Below are 12710 nucleotides of genomic sequence, written 5' to 3' on the forward strand. Positions count from 1 at the left end.
GCCACTGAAATGAAAATAGAAAAACTGCTTTTTCCTTACACCAGGGTTTGAATCTAGGCTCTATCACCCTTTGCTTGCCAGGCATACTCTTCTATGGGTTAAATTATCCTGTGGACAAAGATGGGTGATGGACATGAACAACTTCAAGTCAGTGCTGGGATGCAGGGCCACAGAACTCTACTGACTTGGTACCTAAATTCTGTGAGAAAAAAAATTAAACATGACAATCAAAAATCTCTTTTCAAAATAAGTGATTTCTCATCTGAGATGAAAATCAACCTAGGTAAAGGAATTACAGCTCTAAAAGATTTTTAACAACAGATATTTAACAAATAAAGGGCAGCACCTTAGATCTATTTCATTCAAGGAGAAAATGGTATATAATCTGTATTCTGTACTCTGCAAAGTAATTTGGAAACACTTTTACCCATTTTTACTAGTCCATAAAAGCCATAGCACTAGGTTCTTGTGAAGCAGGTTAGCTTTTTAGAAGATTATGAGTTCACCAAAAGATGTAGTAGACAACTGAAATATCATGTTTTAAAATGTGAATGTTTAGGGCAACCCTCTCGGGTCCCCTCCCTCTTTGGGAGCTTTGTGCTATCACTTTACTATCGTTCAATAAACTTTGCTTTGCTGCCCGCCAAAAAAAAAAAAAAAAAAAAAAGTGAATGTTTGGGGCACCTGGGTGGCTCAGTTGGAACAGCATGTGCCTCTTGATCTTGGGGTTGTGAGTTCAAGCCTCACGTTGGGTGTTGAGATTACTTAAACTTTTTTAAAAATGTGAATGTTTAACTATTCAAAACCTATATATTTTGCCTATGTGAAAATTTGAACTGTGGAAATATGGCTAAAAATTATTAATCTGTCATATTTCTTCTACTGTATATCAGTTTGAAAATGTTATTTTTACAAAGTATTCTTTAAAATGCTTGAATTTCAAAGAGTATTACCATTTCCTATGAAACTTAACATTAAAACTTTAAAAGTCTCAAAAAAACACCCAAAACAAAATCTATATATTTTAGTTTTCTATATGATAGAGTACTCTAAGAATGTACTTTAGCAATAAAAGTGCTTGTTAAGCTGTATTTAAACATTCCCATTAAACTGGTATTTTTACTCTCGATTAAATTGGACTCTTTACATTTGTCACATTTATACATGTGATAACAAGATATTTCTATTATAGGCTGGTGGTTTTAGTATACCTATTGTTTTTGAATGACTTGTCTTTATCAGCAATCTAATTCATTCCAACTTTTATATCTATTGGCATGAAAGCAAATGAGTTTGAATCAACAGACCAAGATGATCTAAGTGTGAATGGTACTGTATCACTTAGGGCTCTCCGTTTAATAATACTAATACTTTCCCTGGCACTAGCTGTGTTTTTATATATGAGTAACCTGACTTGGCAAAAAAAAACAAAACCTCAAACCCCAAACACAATTAAATATGCTGTTCTCATTAGGAAGCTTTCGTTCTGCTAAAGTTACATACTATGTTGGTTAGTCCACTGAAGTACAATTTTTAAGGTTCTATTGTATTCATTGAATACAATAAATACAATAGTGCTAGCTGCATTATTCTTTAATTTTGAATACACAAACACTAATCATGAGGGCACATAGTTTGAATAATAGGTTGTTGAATAGCTTCATGGTATAATGATGTTGAATTAGGCTCAGGTCCAGTACCTTCCACTTGAAAGAGTGGTCAACATCCAATGACTTCACTTCAGCTACTCCTCACTCAAATTTCACTCTGTGCCACCCACTCCACTGAAATTACTCAGTTAAAAGTCACAGATAACTTCTTTTCAGGACCTTATCATTCTCAATGGATCACTACCATAGCTTTCCAAGTGTTCTCTCCGCCATACACTCATAGCCCTTCTTCTTCCCATCCTCACATTCTCCCTTTTCTAAAATTCAGAACACTCCCATGATTGAAACTTTTTGGGGACAAAAATCCAAACTTAACATGAGATTGGAGTTTACCAATGATTTGCCATTTGCCAGAATCAGAACCCCCTTCCCATCCTGTTTGAGTGATGGGACATCTTGATCACTTGTTCCATCTTGGAACACCCTCCTTCTTGCATGGCTTGACATTGTACTATGGTGAGTCTCCTTCTTCTTCTCTGGCTGGTCCTCTTGGTTTTCTCTGCTAGCTTCTCTTCTTTCTGGCATTTCTCAGGTTCCTTTGCTTATATCCCTTTTCCTGTAGGCCTCAACATTTCCTTAATCATCATGTCCAAAGGAGAGGCTCCCAAATTCATAGCCAAAACGGCTCCAGATCTCCCTGTTTCCAGGGGCCTTTGGACCCCTTTACATGGGTATTATATCAACAGCTTCAACTATGCTCAAAGCAGGCTCATATTCTACCCTCCAAACTGGGTCCTTCTATTTCTACCTGTGTTCATGATTCCAGAATTCTCCCTGTTGATTAGCTTAATATACCCAAATCATTTGACACCTTCTTATCCCTCTTGACATTCAAGATTACCTTCTACTCTTTCTATGCCTTTTCCCTCCCATCCATTCTGAACCCTTAGTATTCTTAACTTTTGTAAGTCTCCTTTACTTTGTCTTCCAAACTTTCTACCTATTTTCAAGCCAACTGATGCCAGAATAATCTTTTAAAAACATCTTTGAGTATATCGTGTCCAAGCTTAAATGGTTCCAGAATAAAGTCCAAATTCTGATCACTTCTTGATCTCACCCTAACCTACCTTTTCAATCTCACTAGCAACCAGGTCCCTATGTTGGAGCCAGAAAGCCCACTCAGAGTTCTCTAAACTAGTCCATTTCTGTGCCTTCTCTCACTTGTTTCCCTTGCCTATAATATCTGCTCTCAAAATCACTTTTTCCCAATGACTGGAACATCTGCTCTCAAAATTTATCACTACCTTTCCCCAGCAGCCTTTCTCACTTAGCTGCAATCATTTCCTCCCTCCACTAGGTTCCATGCAGCATATTACTTATTTACCTGTAAAAACAATCTAGTTATTTTGTGTAGTTTTCTTATTTCTCCTGCTGGATTGTAAGCAAGATTTCAAGTAGTGTATTCATCTCTAGCCTCCTCCTTCCACCAGGGGGTCTAGTAAAGTGCTGTGTTTATAAATATTCTGAATCAAAGAGAATTTTTATAGAATGAAGGGGAAAGTCAAGATATAGCAAAATGAAATACGGAAAAACGAAATTAGGAAGAGTCCACAGCTCCCAATTTTTACCTAATACCTTCCTCCAAAAGCCCACATTTCAGCGTTGCTACCTTTCCACCCAGGAAGGCTCTTTCTCTTCCTTCCTAATTTATGATTTATTAATCAACCACAGTGCTGCTCACAAAGCAAGCTGAAGGTGTGGAAGAACGAAAAAAAAGAAGTCAGGGTCTTAATCTCATAGATCTTAACTTGGGAGAGATGTGTAAATACATATTTCATTTGTGTCATTGACTCCGAGTCGCAAGGAGTTAGCATGAGAGGACTCAAGGTTTCTGATCACTAATATGAAGACATTCTTGAAAGATGAGAATAAAAGTTAATGTAGGTCGTACTAGGTTCCCCAGTTTAAAAAAAAAAAGTTTGTTATTAAGTAGTAAAATTAAAATGCGAAAACGAGATGGAGGATTAAAGTAATGTGCGTTTATAACATCAGTAATCCTCTCTCCAACACTGGTCCTTCATCAATAAGGACTGGGTGTGACTGCACCAACCCTTTAAATGAGGACAGAGGCCACATTCCTTAAAAAAAAAAAAAAATTCCTACTGCACCATATTGTAACATACAAGCACTGGGGATCTTTTCACGCGGTCACGAGGCTCTGTAACCTCACCGGCACTGGGCCCACCCACCCCGAGCAAGAGGAACTCGTTTCCATAAAGGAGCGCGGTATACCGCGAGTGCTGAAACCTCACTCTGGGAGGGCGGTTCCCAGGATAGCCTGTGGAACCCTCAAAAAGCGTAGTGCTCTCGAGGGGAGAGTTCCGGCGAAGGCCTTCACAGGCCTCCCTTACAGCCTCTCCAAGCAGTGCACGCGGGCCGCCGCCCCTGGCCCAGCACGGCTCCCGGCGTCCTGGCCGCCAGAGAGCCGGGCCCAACTCCCAATGCGCCGGGGCCAGCGACAGGCGTGAACGTAGGCGCCTGAGAGGTGGAGGCGCCCTTCGACCGCCCCCGTCCGCGCGCCAGGAGCTCTGCGGGCGGAGCAGTTACCGCCCGCGGGAGAGCGGGAAGCCACCACCAGGCGGTCGGCACCTGCACCCGGGGTCGGCCGTCCTGCCCCGCCCCCTTTCGCCCCCCGTCCCCCCCGCCTCCCCAGTCCTCGTCTCACGCCTTTCTCTTCCGCTCCCTCCCTTCGCCCCGGGCCGCAGCCCGGCTCCGCCCCGCTCGCGCGGCGGCCCGGTCGGCTGTGACGTCATCAGACCACGCCCCCTTACTATAAATACTGGCGTCTCCGGCGCCCCCTTCCCACACTCTGGCTTTTCGCTCGGCTGCAGTGTTTCTTTTTTTTTCTCCTTCTCGCCTCTTCTCATTCTTTCTCGTTCTTCGGCTCTGCAGTGTGACGAGGCCGAATCCTCTCCCCACCCAGCCCTCGCCATTCTTTTACCTGCGCTGTTCTATTTCTCCCTTCGGCCGCCGCCGCCACTGCTGCACAGCTGGTGTCGGTGCCGCGCTTTTTCCCCCACGTCGTCCCCGCAGCCTATGGCCCAGGCCGCCTTGGGTATTTCTGCTCAAGGTAACCACATCCCTCTTTAAAAATTCCGCCGAAAAAGAGAAGACGCTTTACCCGACTCTTTGGGCCGTTATCTCACGTGAGTACCGACCCGGGGGGCGCGGGGCCGGCCTCGGGGAGCTGCCGGGTGCCTACCGGCTGGGCCCCGCAGCGCCCGCGGCCGGCTGCCTCGAACATGGCGGACGGCGGTGTGTGTGTGGCGGCGGTCGGTCCCTCCGCGGCGGCGGCGCGGCGGGCTGGGGTGGCGGGCGCGCTTCGGGGCCCTCAGGCGGCTGCCTGCGGCTCGACGGAGCAGGAGCCGCCGCGGCTAAAGCGAGGGGGCGTGTGCGTGTGGGGGCGCTCGCGGGGGTCTCCGCCGGGGGTCGGCGTCGTCTCCTGGCGGCGTGCGGCCCCCACCCCTCTCCCGTGGTGCATTGCTGTTTCCGGGGAGGGGGCCGGGCCGCAGCCTTGAGGGGCCTTGGTCCCGCAGCCCCCGCCCGGAGCCCGGTCGCGCCATCGCCTCCGGTATTCCCGCAGGCGGCGCGAAGGGCTGCAACGGCCGGGGCCTTATGAATGGAGCGGGGCGGGACTGGCGGCGGCCTCCTCTGACAGCTGCCGGAGGAGGACGGGTTCTGGGGAGTGCGGGGAGTGCGGCCCCCCTCTGGTGGAGGAAAGTTGACGCCACTCGGGGCCCGGAGGCAGGGAAGCCCCGGTGTCAGGTAGCGAGGGAGAGGCCTTTGGCCCCTTCTGGAAGCCTCGGGGCTGCCGCTCCGCCCCCTGCGGCGCTCCTGATTGGGCCAAGTCGCCTTCACTCAACCCCAGTCACCTCTTGGAGCCTGAGGATTAGTCACCATGGCTTCGTTTTCCCGTCCGCGCCACGATTCCTGGGGAGTGAGAGGGAGAACGGTAGGCTTGGGTGGCTTTATCAAGTACTATTTTGACTGCCAAAAGGAATGATGGTGACGTTTTTAACTCTTGCCCAAAATATTTCATGAGCGTGTATGTTTCTTGGGCTACACTGCTGACTCGGAAACCTGATGTTCATATTTAACTGAGTTTTGTGGTGGCATCTTGGATCTGTTAAGATGTTTTCTGTTCCGTGGTGTTTCCACCTTTAAGCCCCCAGCTTGGGTGGGAATCTAAGGACTCTTAGGGGGGAGAGAAGTGCTCTGTGATGGGGAAGAGTTGATGGGACGAACCTGGCAGAAATATGGCTAATGATTGTCGGGCAAGGTCCTAATCTTTTAATTTTTTACAAATGTGTGAGTGCAGATGCTGGTCATGAAGACAAAGGAGCCCTGAGGAGTTTACATTTAGTAGGAAAGATAGGCTCCTAATGATTAAATGTAATATGGTAGGTGCAGTAATCAAGTAATCAGTGCCTACTCTTTTGCCACTCTGGTTTAATTCATACATTTTCAAACATACAGAGAAGGCGAAAGAATTGTACCCTCTCCTAGATGCATTTAACACTTTGCTTTATTTGCCATCCTATCCTTTCATCAATCCATCTCATTGTTCCATGTATTTCAAAGTTGGAGACGCCAGAAACGCTTCACCCCTATTAACTTCAGTTCATAAGAGCATATCATAGTTTAATACTGTTTATTCCTTTAAAAAAAACACAAAAAACTTTGGATAAAATTCACGTAACCGTAAAGTGCACAGATTCAAGTCTTACCATTTTGAGTTTTGAGCAAAAAAAGAGTTGTGTAATCCAGACCTGTCAAGAAGTAGAACATTGCCCTCACCCCAGAAACTTCTCTTTTGCGCCTTCAAATGCCATCCCCCCACTCTCCAGAGGCAACCAGGATTCTGATTTTTTTTAAACCATAGATTAGTTCTGTCTGCTCTGGAACTCCCATGTAAATGGAATTACACTGTTTAGCATTATTTTGTGTAAAACGCTTTAACTCAGCCGGTTTTTGATACTCATCCGTGGTACATATATCAGTAGGTGGTTACTTTTATTCCTCAATGGTAGTCCATTATGTGAATATTTTGCCTGATTTTGTAAAATAAACTTTTGGAATAATTTTAGATTTATAGAAAAGTTGCAAAGGTAGTACAGAGCTGCGTACTTCTCACCCAGTTCACATCATTATTAGCATTTTACTGTGGTATATTTGTCAAAACTAAAAGTGACTTTGATGCATTACTGTTAACTGCAGACTTTATTTGAATTTCATCAGTTTTTAATGTCCTTTTTCTGTTCCAGGATAATCCAAGGTACCACATTACATTCAGTTGTCATGTCTTCCCCATTTCTCTCTAATCTATGACAGTTTCTTAACCTTGTCATGTCCTTTTGACAGCCTAGAGAAGTATTGGCCAGATATTCAGTAGAATGTCCCCCAATTTGGCTTGTCCGATGTTTTTCTCATAATTAGGGTGGAGTTTGGGGGTTTTGGAAAGAATACCACATGGCAACTTTCAAAGTCATTGGTAAAAGCAATCGATATGTGTCATTCAGAGAAATACTGATGATTTGGGGCTTCTAGGCTTTGGGATAGTTACTGTAAAAGTAATGGGAGGGTTTGGGTGTGGGTGTGTGTGTGTTAGTGACCTGCTGACCAGTCAAGACTAGTTCTCCCTATGCTTGTTCACCTAGATATGAGACATTCTCTTCAGTTAAAAGAACTAGATTGCAATGTTGTTCGTGATCCAGCTGATTTACACATTCCATTCTAAATGAGTTATCTTTTCCCGTACCTGTTTTTCTCCACATTTTCATTTAATTTCCTTTATGGTTTATTTTAACTGTACAAATATTCTATTTATCCTGTATGTAAATGGCCCTCTTACCCTGTGTACCCCTTTTATTTTACTAAGGTGTGCCTTTCATATTTTAGGACCTACTAATATCTTTTAATACCTACTAGTATCTTTTTGTTAGGTGGAAATGTTTTAGAGATCATGCTGAAGAACATTTTTGAATGTCTGAAGTTTAATATCCTTAACATTTTACATCACTCTCTTGGGTTGCATTAAGCAGAATAGCTGTGTGGATGCATGGGGGGGGGGGGCGATGAGAGTGTCTCACCCAAGATAATTATCCTATTCCTTAGGATAATTGAGAATGAACTCTATCTCTGTCTCCAGCATGAGTCAGCTTTTAGTTTATTTTTAAAATTATCTTGGTGTAGGAAGAATCAATCTTTGTTTTGTTGGAGTGTATCATTTGGAATCTAATGTAAGGTTATAATCACTGTTACATGTTGGTATGGGTTCTTGACTCATCTGAGTGTGTGAGCAGATTCTCCTAGTAGATTGAAAGAACCACAAGGACGCTTCTATCCTGGTGGAGACGAGAGATGCTTTATTTATTTATTTTTTAATTTTTATTTTTTTGAGATGCTTTAGAGATGCCTAGAGTAATTCTGAAATTTCTCTGATTCTTAACATTCTAATTTCTAGTTTCATCATTTTTCTGGTTTCCTCATCACCCTTTCTAGCAAATGCTGTCAGGTTATACTTCTTTAAAGTAGCAACCACCTAATTATTAGAAGTATAGATATAGCAGTTTAGAAGTGAGAAGTCCATCCAAGCAAACCGTAATAGGTAATAACCATTGCTAAAACTTAACATTTTGTAACATGTTAAGCACTTTTCACATTCATATGTTGTTCTAGTGATTGTAGACTTAAGTCTAGGTAGGTTAAGGTATAAGGAAGAGAGGTGTAAACCTTAAGTTACTTGCCTAATACACAAAGCAGCTATCAAGTGTTACTTCACATACATGATGTATCAGCTAAGTCATAGATCTTCTTTTTGGTATGTAGTAAGATTTTACACTTTTTAAGGAAAGAACTTGGAATTTGGAGAGTAAGAGAAATGTCCTGGGTAGTTCCAGATTACAGATCATGCCAGAACATTATACATTAGGTTGATAAGGGTACTTGGAAATTTTCAATTTTAGGCCACTTAGAAATTTGGGTTTTTGGAGGATAAATAAAAGTGAAAATGAAATTAGATGAAGACTGGAAACTGAGTGGGTAGATAAAGCAAGTTGGTAAGAGGATCATGACATCAGGCTCTGAGAATTTTGTACTATAGCAGCTTTGAAATTTTTACTACAGAGAAAAGTGCTTTGCTTTGGTAAACCCTTTGAAAACATCATTTGTGTAATGTGACTAATGAAACACTTTTAAAACTGAAAGTTATTCCTACAGTTAATCTTTAAGTCAATTTAACCTGCTTGAAGCACAACCTAACTTTTTTTTTTTTTAGTTTAGGACTATTTACTACTACTTCTATTTCATTCTTTAGGGCGAACTTTCTGACCAAGTATACAACTACCCAGAGGGCCTAGGAGAAGTGCTGTATAGAGAGCAGTTCGACTTCAACGCTGAGCCACCTTGGGAACCTAGCTGATGATAGGGGGGTTCCATCTCCTAACTTGTCCATGTAAGTATTTTCACATCTAAGCTGGGGGTCATGTAAGATTGAAGTAAAGGAGAGTTCTTGTTGCTCAGTTTTTTTCAAAACTTGAAAGTGTACTTAATCTCTTAAAGTGAAGTGACTCTTAAAGCTTCTTTAAAAATCTCTAAAATAAAGGCTTGGCAGTTATGGGTATACTGATTGTTTTGTATGCACTGTTTACCAATGATTAGATCACTTAATTTATTTTGGGTACATAAAAAGTATTACTATACTTAAGTATGGAACACAAGCTTAAGTTTTAGGAAATCTTACTAGTCCAGGTTTTAATGTAAGTTGGAGAGATTTTTGTATTTTTAATTTAAGGTGTAGGCAGTGGTTTATTCCATGATTCAACTGTTTGACTTGGTGAATTTTTAAATATTTGGGCTTAATCAGAAAAAAGACATATTTATTTATTTATTTTTTAAGATTTTATTTATTTGACAGAGACAGTGAGAGAGGGAACACAAGCAGGGGGAGTGGGAGAGGGAGAAGCAGGCCTCCCCGAGGAGCAGGGAGCCCGACACGGGGCTCGATCCCAGGACTCTGGGATCATGACCCGAGCCAAAGGCAGACGCTTAACGACTGAGCCACCCAGGCGCCCCAAAAGAGACATATTTAAATAGAGCAAAAGATTCCGTTCTTCATTCCATTCACTGACACTATGTACCCCACAGTATGGGATAGAAGAGGTGAATCTTGTTTTTCTAGCTTGAGCATCTTGCCAGGTATAATGTGATTACTAGAGTTTATAATTGTTTTATGAAATGACTTTCTGTGATACTCAGCTGGTGGGGAAAAATTGGTTGTTTTTAGAGGACTTACCGAGAGATGATATATGTATGTCTCCCAGCATGTTACTTTCTGAACAGATTTTCTTGGATAAATTTTGACTGAACTTAAAACTCTGTGCAAAATATAATTCTACAGTAAACTGTTCTTTGAATTTGTGCTGCTAAATTTGTATAGTTGTTTTTTTTTAATATAGGTTTCTTGCTATTGAAATTTAGGTTTTGAGATTTGGATGTTTCTAAGTTGTCCAGAGACTTGGAGGTAATAATTGAAATTTTCAGGAAAGTTTAGGGTATCAATTTAGTGTTTCTATAGTCTGATGTTAGATTCTATCAAATAAAAATGTATGTTCTATCTAATTAAAGTAAATTAAAGCAGACCTTTTCAACACATTTGCAAGGCTAAAGAGAGGGTAAAATAAAAATAAACAGTTTAAATAATAGGATTTCTTGAAAGTTCTACTGACAGAAACCCGACTGGAGGATTTCTCATACTGGCTTTGTCCTAGCTGTGTGAGTTTGAGCAAACTGCTTATTTTTAAAATCATAGCTATAACTAGAACAGTTCCTTTAGCCCTGAACTGATAACGATGATTTTTCATTTTTGAGTGTATTAAGCACCCCTCGTTAATGTAGTGTGGGTTTTGGGATTATAGCATCATCTGTAACAGAAATACAGAATCTCAGCCCCACCCAAACCTGACTCAAGCTGCATTTTAACCAGGTGGCTTGTATACATAGTTAAAGAGAAGCACTGTTGCTGCCATCTCAGTCCCAAGTCCGTTATCCCTTGATTTTTGTTAGTCCTCTGTTCTGTTTCCAATATATCTGATATTTCCCCCTCATTGGCTTGGACATTTAACGTTTCTGGGGTGGGGTCTAGTTGACATCACAGTCACGAATAGATTCTAAAATGGAAATTCAAGAACAAGCTTCATGATTTAAGGAAGATCATATTAAAAGACAGGCTTTTAATTGAAACCTCTTTAATGTAAATATAACTGCATTATATTTAATATTTCTAGTGATGTTTCCTCTTAAACTTGTATCAGTGAACGGATAGGTTAATAAATGATTCTGCCAAATCTGGGAAAGTAGTTTTTATTTAAAATAATTAACGTAGTGCTGGGAAAGTTCATAGTTTACTCCTCTTTTGGGGTTGGATGAGCACAGGTAGAATATCCTAAAGATACTTATTCTGCAGGTTCTGGCAGCCAGAGTAACTGATTTATTATGTCCAGGTACAATGTATATTATTCTGTTGAACAAAATTTTAGTACTAGAAGCTTTGCTACAAAGCTACAGGTCCACAATCCTTTATGCATATAATTCTAAAGTCTAAAAGTTACTTAAAATTTTATAGCCTTCTTGAAGAAACCTAAACTGGGGAACAAAACCTTCAGCTGATGCTATTTTTATCTTATCCCAGTTAGTGCCAATATTCCTAAATTTTGTTGCAGAAATGTTATTACAGGGTGTTAGCTTGGCCTCCTGGAGAATGTTATATAAAGTATGTGTACTATAGTACTTTCCTAAAATCTGAGAAATTTTAAATTCAGAAAAGATCTGACTCTAAAGGTTCTTGACTAGAATTAGTAGAAATGGCAAGTGAAAGTTCTACATTCCAGAAATGTCCTTAGATATCAGTAGGAGTTTGTTACACTGAACATTAAAATCCTGTGGAGTAACAATACTGTTTGGAAAACCAGAAGTCCTTAAAAGGGCTTAACACACTGGTCTTTGTGGAAAATACTTGGCATTGCAAAGCATATAGCTATGTGAACTCTATTTGAAAACGGTGTAATACTCTACTAGTTCTGTACAAGTGGTCTAAGCTCTAGGATTTCCCTTCAAATAAAATCAGGTAACTATCTGAATTTTCAGATAGTTTATTAAGTATTTGGAAACTTGGGCAGTTGCTTACATAAGAGTTTTTCTTTGAAAACTTTTCTTTGGAATATGTGTATGATGTAATTTATGAGCACTATAAAGATATTTAACACTTGTAGTATCTGAGATTAATGAAGGTCCTGTAATTATGGAAAAGCTTTTGAATGCCTTTAAAAGAGTTCCTTATGGCTTTATGCTGGTGTGGTTTTTTTTTCAGTGGGCTGATTCTCAAGTTATTTTAGCTATCGCTGTTTTCTAATAAATTAATTAGCCTAATGGAAAAATTTTAAATAATCCTTTCCAGAAAACTAAATTCTCTTCTTCTTTTTTTTTTTTTAAAGATTTTATTTATTTGACAGAGAGAGAGAGAGCGCGCGCGCAAGCAAGAGCAGGAACACCAGCAGGGGGAGTGGGAGAGGGAGAAGCAGGCTTCCCCCCAAGCAGGGAGCCTGATGCGGGGCTCGATCCCAGGACCCTGGGATCATGGCCTGAGCCGAAGGCAGATGCTTAATGACTGAGCCACCCAGGTGCCCCCTAAATTCTCTTCTAAGCAACTACTTTATTAGCAGACCTGGTGATGAAGTCAGATTGGATTAATAATTACCATATACTTTTTAATAAGTTGTATCTAAATCTAGAAATAGGTTTCTATTAATTGAGTGGTTTAAATGGGCTCTTAAAATTTGTCTAAAATATTTTATGTGGTTGTCATTAGTTGACCATGTTCATGTAGGAACTTCATAAGAATCATCATTTTAAATACTCCTGTTTTATCTCCTGATTGGTGATATTTACATATGCCTTAATAGGACCTGCCCTAACTAAATTGGAATTATTTTAACTAGGGAAAAAAATGTTCTGTATGAATTTACTAGTATTGTTTTATCATGT

General features: G+C 40.9%; 1 protein-coding gene across 4 annotated transcripts in view; it reads left to right on the forward strand.

Moving 5' to 3' along the window:
• Nucleotides 1-4452: 4452 nt before the first annotated feature.
• The window catches only part of AZIN1 (antizyme inhibitor 1), a 31742-nt gene continuing 23484 nt past the window's right edge, over nucleotides 4453-12710 (forward strand). For all 4 annotated transcript variants that reach the window (XM_036120140.2, XM_036120139.2, XM_036120138.2 and 1 more), the window contains exons 1-2: nucleotides 4453-4816; nucleotides 8986-9123. The gene's annotated coding sequence lies outside the window, so the exon portion shown is untranslated. The remainder of the gene's footprint in view (nucleotides 4817-8985; nucleotides 9124-12710) is intronic.

This window comes from Halichoerus grypus, chromosome 5 (genome assembly GCF_964656455.1).
Source record: "Halichoerus grypus chromosome 5, mHalGry1.hap1.1, whole genome shotgun sequence".
NCBI lineage: Eukaryota > Metazoa > Chordata > Mammalia > Carnivora > Phocidae > Halichoerus > Halichoerus grypus.